Here is a 7,291-nt window from a genome sequence, read left to right on the forward strand (position 1 = left end):
CATGGTGTCCAGGTTCTCTAAGAGAAGAAAACATATCTTCTTGACCATAATGAAAACTACCCTAGGTGTGTTACTAAACTAGATAATCCTAGCACATTGCATCATAAATTAGAAGACTTTAAATTAAATTAAAAGTTTTAAATTAAATTGTTGAAACACGTTTATTTACAAATCGCTCAACTACCCACTATGGAAGTCCATGTTCCTAAATTCTTTAGACTAAACTACTTCCTTTTTTTATCATGGTGGGATGGTGGGGATGGAGATTCAATTGAATATGCACTACCATCGTCATCGCCAAAAGCAGAATGTATTTTAAGCTTTTCTCTTATCATCTTCTACTCTACCTTTTGATAACCACCACGAGAAAGCAAGTGGGTATCTCATTATAACAATCTCTTCTTAAAATTCATCCAACTTTTGAGGGTCAATAACTTTGCTACATATGAAATTTAAAAATGAACACAATCGAGTTATATGTATAGTCATTTCAATCATATCTAAACGAGAATTGACGTCATCCTTCGTCGTCTCTTTTATATTTAGAAGTGTTTTAATTAAGCTATCACACACATTTTTTTCCAACATGCATTACATCTATATAGTAATGCACATCTAACTTGCACCAATACAGAAGATAAAAAAAATATTGACCTCTTCTTCCATATGTTAGTCATAGTTTCCTTTCCCTTTTTCCCTCAAAAGTACATAAAGATCTTTCACATTCGCAAAAAATATGAACACTAGTTAATGGAATTGGAGAAATGTCATGTCCTTAGTGTCCATTAAAAGCCTTTTTTAATCTATAATAGGAGTGAAATTTATATAGAAATCAACGATGCCAAAGATATATTATTTTCCTTCCATGTTTTAACTGCTCATATGGTGTATTTTATTCACAAATTAGACATACTCTGTAACCTTTCACACTATAACTTGACAAATTTTCACATGTAGGAAAGTCGTTGATAATAAAAAATAGAATTATGCATAAAGAAATATTTGTTTCCACACCCATCAAAGACTTCAACCCTATCATCCTAGAACAACTTTCAATCATCATTCAATGGACTAAGATAAACATTTATGTCATTCTCTGGTTGTGGTGGACCATAAATCATCATAGATTCATGTACTTTCTCTTCATACACAAACCCGAAGGCAAGTTAGAAATCACTAACAAAATAGGCTATGAACTATGATTGGTACTAAAATTTTCATAAGGATTCATTCCATCTATAGCTAGTCCAACCCTTAAATTTCTTGATTCATTTCCAAATGCAGGAAATTCCTTATCAATATTCTTCCATTGCATATAATTTGTAACATGTTAGAGTAGTTCATCACATTTCTACTCATCAGCATGCCATCTAAGGTTTTTTGCATCATGTAGATTCACAAACATGAGTTAAAACCTTTGAATTATTAGTAGATACCAAACTACCTTCGAAGTAGGTTTGTGCTTTGTGATCTCGTCATTATTCTCCTAATTAAACATCTTTGACCTTATAATGTGACAAACCACACTTGCAAGTATCACTTATATGGGATGAATTAATCCAACTTCGATCCATGTTCTGTATGTAGGTCATTGAAATTATGTTTTTGTTCAATGCACATACATCTCATTCTTTCCTATAAAAGGTATGACCCTATCCTATTTGAGAAGATTCACTTTTATTATAGTTATTAGTACATAAAATTTAATCACCATTTCTTATATTTCATAAAATTTTGGTAGCATTTCAAATTGGTCTTCAGGTGGCACAAAGTGAAAGTGGTGAACATAATCAAATATGCACCCGAAGATCAACAAAAATGCAGTAAACCAAAATTAAGTGAAATATATCAAATGTAGATTATAAGTTATATACTAATGAAATAATAAAAAGTGATTAATCTTCCCAAATTGTCCCACCGACAATTCAAGATTCAACAATTATTGTCCGCACAACCTCCACCAAAATTAAATACAGTTTAGGTTGTTTAAAATAGGAGTACTAGATATATCAATGTATTAAATCTCAAACAGAAAACTAAAGATCACTCAATGTTTGTCGAAGGTCGAACAACTCTGAACTCAATCCCAACATGTTTAACAGATATTTCAAATTACAAACAATAAATTAGTGATTAAGCATTCATACTCAATACTCAATATTCATAATCAATACTTAATATGCAACTTAAACCAAAACATATATTTTAAATTAAATAAACGATATGTAAGAATTCATACTTAATATGAAAAGATTAAGCAAAAAGCATTTATAAAAAGGTTTAATTAGTGATTTAGTCCTTTAATTTTTCAATTTGGTTCATTTTGGTCCTCTTATTATTTTTGGGTGGAATTTAGTCCTCTATTTTTTTAAAAGTGTTCAATTTGGTCCACCAATTGTTTAAAAAAGTTCAATTTCTTAAAAGTTTTCAATTTAGTTACTCTATTTAAATTTTTTTTATTCAATTTAGTCCCTCTATTTTTTAAAACTATTCAATTTTGTCTTTTCCAATTTGAGACCAAATTAGTAGTTAAGCTTAATAACAACTTATATATACATGTAAATTTATTTTTAGAATTTATACATCAAATCACTCCACCTACATGTAAAAATCTGAGTATTTAGGTGGAGAGAAAAACTAAAATAATTTGAGTATTTAGATGGAGTGATTTGATGTATAAATTATAAAAAATTATTTAAACATGTATATATAAATTGCAAATAAGCTTAATTACTAATTTGTTTTCAAATTGGAGAAGACAAAATTGGATAATTTTAAAAAATAGGAAAACTAAATTGAATCAAAATTTTAAATAAAGGAACTAAATTGAAAATTTTAAAAAAATTGAACCTTTTTAAACAATTGGAGGACCAAATTGAACCTTTTTAAAAACTTGGAGGTTTAAATTGAACCCAAAAATAATAAGAGTACCAAACCAACAAATTAGAGTACTAAATCTCTAATTAAGCCTTATAAAAACTACTATTATAAGAACGTATTCCATCTAATTTAATATTAGTACATTTTATAAAAAAATTAATAATGAAGCTAAAGAAAAATTGAAATATGAAACTAACTGGAAGAAAAAGACCGAAAGAAAGAAGACCATGGGAGAAGTACTACGACACACAATGCGAGGGTTTGTGGTGTTGTGTCGAGTGTCCCTTAGAAACACGAAGAGGCAGCAAACGAGGAGAACCCTAGCAGCAACGAATGGGGCAAAGAAGTAAAGAAGGAAAGCGAACACTGATGGTAGAGACGAACGAACCCAACAGTGGTCAAGAGCGAACCCAGCAACAAGGCGCATGAACTAGGCAACGGTGGAGAGCGCAACTTTGCAAAAGAACTTTCCTCATAATGTAATTAGCAACAGAGAGAGAATGGCGACACGACGACATCAGTAGTAGTGTCAACGTTAAAAGCGTCAATGTCTTAACAGTGGAACAAGAGAGTCGATGAGACTGTATATAATTCTTGAAAAACGAGCAAAATAGGAAGTTGGCGATTTTAAAAAAATTATCAAATTTTTCAACGACGATTGTTAGTAAATATGTCGTTGTTTCCCATCCCCTAAACTTTCAACAACGATTTTTCCGATTAACCGTCACCTTTTCGCATGCTACAACTTTTATTGATAATTTTTCTAATAATTATCATTATAAAGTTTGTTTTTCTATAATTTTGTCGCCGCATTTTTTTCTGCGTTTTTTTTAATACGGTGTTAATTTGACAGTCTTATTTTGCGCTAGCGTAAATGTTAAAAAATCAAATAATTAGTTGTTTATAAGAATATCAAATTTATTACAATTTGATGTCTTAGCGAAGTGAAATTTATTTAAAATGTGGAATTTTTAGTTAGGCAAAACTGCTACATCAAGCAAGTGACATGGATGACCTAGCATTGCCTTAAACCTAACAATTGCATAAACTAAAATGGAAGCATCTACCTATGATTTGACCAAAGATTTGGACCACAATTTCTTCGTAGACTAAGTAAACTATATATTAGATTTCCAGCATAAATAAACTAAACAAGATCGTTTGATAAACTATATATAATTACTTTTTACAGAAATATTTATGGAGATTATGAATGAATTGTTGGTTTAGAATTATCCAATAATCCTTAGATTTTGATATCTATATTTATAAAGAAATATCACCAATATTGCAATTATTATTACATGTAGGTATAGAGATGTCTAATATAGCTGATATGTGAAATGATAGATATTTTATTAGTATAGTTAAGAGGTTAAAGTACGTTTAACATGAATTTTATAAAACAAAAACATATTGCATGTATTATAATTACTTCTAGTTAAATCTGTTTTTGATTTTTATCTCTTTTTTCCTTCCACATATATAGATAGAGAGTGCATTTATATTTTTTCCTAGAAAATAATAGTAAGTTTGAATTAGTTGAATGAGAGCATATAGATAGAGAGTGCATTTATATTTTTTCCTTAAAATTTTGGGTTAAAATTGGTGTCAAATATTTTATGTGTATATAACTAATGCCTTATCGGCAAATACAATTTTTAGTGTGATGTAAGACTAATGCCATGAACCACAAAACAATTATGACTTACATTCGCTATAACAACACCAACCACAAAGGTATAAGTTGGTCACAAGTCTTACATTGGGTAGAAAACACAAAGTTAAACACTATATAACATTAAAGACCCATGATCCCAATGCCTTAAGGTTTTGAGTTAAAAGTGGTGTCAAATGTTTTATGTGTATATAACTAATGCCTTATCGGCAAATACAATTTTTACTGTGATGTAAGACTAAAATTCATATTTGGCAATAAATTTTACTAACAAATAAAAATTTGTCGATGAAACAAATTTTACCTTTGAATTGTAGATGTTTTATTACCATGGATATTTCCATCGATAATTTAGAACTTTTAATAATTAGATGTTGTAGTAATCCATCGGTAACTTCAATCATGTAAAATGGACACCAAAGTTCTTGTCATTTATTTTGGACTTTGACCATTTAATAGTAAAATGAACAATAAATTTCATTAGTAAAATTTGTCGATAAATCCATTCATAAAATGACATCAAATTTTCTACCAAATTTGACGAATTATGTTATTAATATGAGTGATAAAAAGAACAAGAATAAGAAGAATGAAAAGAAAGAAAAAGTGGGAGGGGAACCCAAGGAGATAGAGCTAGAGAAAGAGGATACGGAGTCAAAGAAAGAGAATAAGAATGAGAAGAAGAAAAAATATGAAAGAATAATCAAATCGTAAAAGTTATCGACAAATTATAGTTGTTGATAATTACTAACAAATTTCTCTTAGTCATTGATAAAATATATACTAATAAATATTTTAATGATAAACTTTTAATTATTAAAATTTTATTTGGTTAACACAATTTTATTATGGTAATAAATTTTGATTGTTGATATGAATTTTTCTTGTAATATAAAAAAATAATCATCGAACTAAAATATAAAAGGATTTGTAAACTTAAGTAATAATTTTTTAATAAGAATATAATTAAAAATGTTTAAATTGATGAGGTAGTTAATATTTAATTATTATTTTTAATTTAAATGAATATTTGAATATAATATTGTGTGATTAGCGGTGGCGTGAACGCAACGTGAATAGACTAATTGGCTTACTCATTTCAAGGTGGCCAACTCATCCAAGAACATAAAGGTATGGAGGTAGGGTTAGGTAATCCAAAATTCTCAACCCATATTTTGGTTGGTTGTTGAACTTATAAGCCATATATGTGGATACAAAGGCATGGGATGAATCATTATTTTTTCTTGACTTTTATTTCCTTACAATTTGTAAACTATAACATTAGACAAAAATAAATATAGATATGAATTTAAGTTAATTATTTTAAAAGTTAAAGTTACTTTTGTGATAGACAACATAAAAATACTTTGTAATTATCATCCCAACCAGTTACACTTAGCATTAATATTTATCTTTCTTTATTAATAATTAATTAATATCTGACTTATCATTTTAAGAAGGTGTGGCACGTGGCGCTGCATACTTACCGACAAACCCCTGCGTGCCAATCACTGACTTGGTCGGAAAGTTGAACCATTCTTTTTTAATTTCTATGTTCTTCTGCTAACCAACTAACCCCACATTTCTCTACATTATCATTATTATCCTTCCTTCTCATTTTATATTCATTTTTCATTCATTTTAGTTGCTTTATATAATATACAATAATTTAATATATTACTAGTTTTATATATGTCTTCAAAATTAGGATTTTTTTTAAATATATATTTGTCTAAAGAAAATACAAAAATAAAATATCTCCTTCTTTATTTTCTTAATAAAAAAATTATATTTGATCTTATAATAAAAATATTATTAATTATTATGACAAAAAAATAAATATTGGTGTGTCAGAAATACCAAATTACTAGTCATTTTACAAATAGTCAATTTTAAAGACTAAGGAACTAAAACGAATGGTTCTCAAAAAAAGACTTACTCTATCGAAAAATAACCATAAAAGTCTCATGGAGAGAATAGTATGGTAAGAAATATCATTATAATTATATTATTGAGACTCAATTTTGATCAACAAACCATGATTCATACTTTATAATTTATAAATATAATTGAGTGGAATTTTATTAAAAAATAATTAGGTGGGTAATTTTATTTTATTTTTATATTCAAAGACTAAAAGAACTACATTTTTTATTGGAATAAACAAAAAATAAAACATTTTTAATCTAAATTTTGATTTCTTTCATTTAAATAACACTAAATTAAAAGATATACACTAAATTTTGTCTAATGAGAAAATAATACATGTTTTTTCTACATAGTTGTGTGTGTATGTATGGTTATTGATCTTAGCCTCAACATATTTTGGTATCAAGTGCAAGATTGTAAAGGGACATGTTATGAGGAAGAAAAGAAGTGCATCAGTGTGTGTAGCTATAACTACTGCAAGAGCTATACCAAGGAGTCTTCCTGATTTTCATGGGCAAGGATACGAGAATTGGTGCGTGATATCTTTGGTTTTCAAGAAGTTGATGAAATTGTGAAAATTGGGTTCCAAGAACCTGTCAAGAATGCTACGGAAGATTAGAAATAAACATACAAGGTGAATACAAAATTGGATTACAAAATTTTCTTTATTGCATCAATGTGTTTCATTGAATATTATTCAAAAGATTTGAAAGCAACTGCTGCAAAGAAAATATAGGACATGTCGAAACATGTGAATACGAATGTTGTAAAAACCAAGAAGGTAAGGCTACAATCCTTACAAAA

This window comes from Vigna unguiculata, chromosome 6 (genome assembly GCF_004118075.2).
Source record: "Vigna unguiculata cultivar IT97K-499-35 chromosome 6, ASM411807v1, whole genome shotgun sequence".
NCBI lineage: Eukaryota > Viridiplantae > Streptophyta > Magnoliopsida > Fabales > Fabaceae > Vigna > Vigna unguiculata.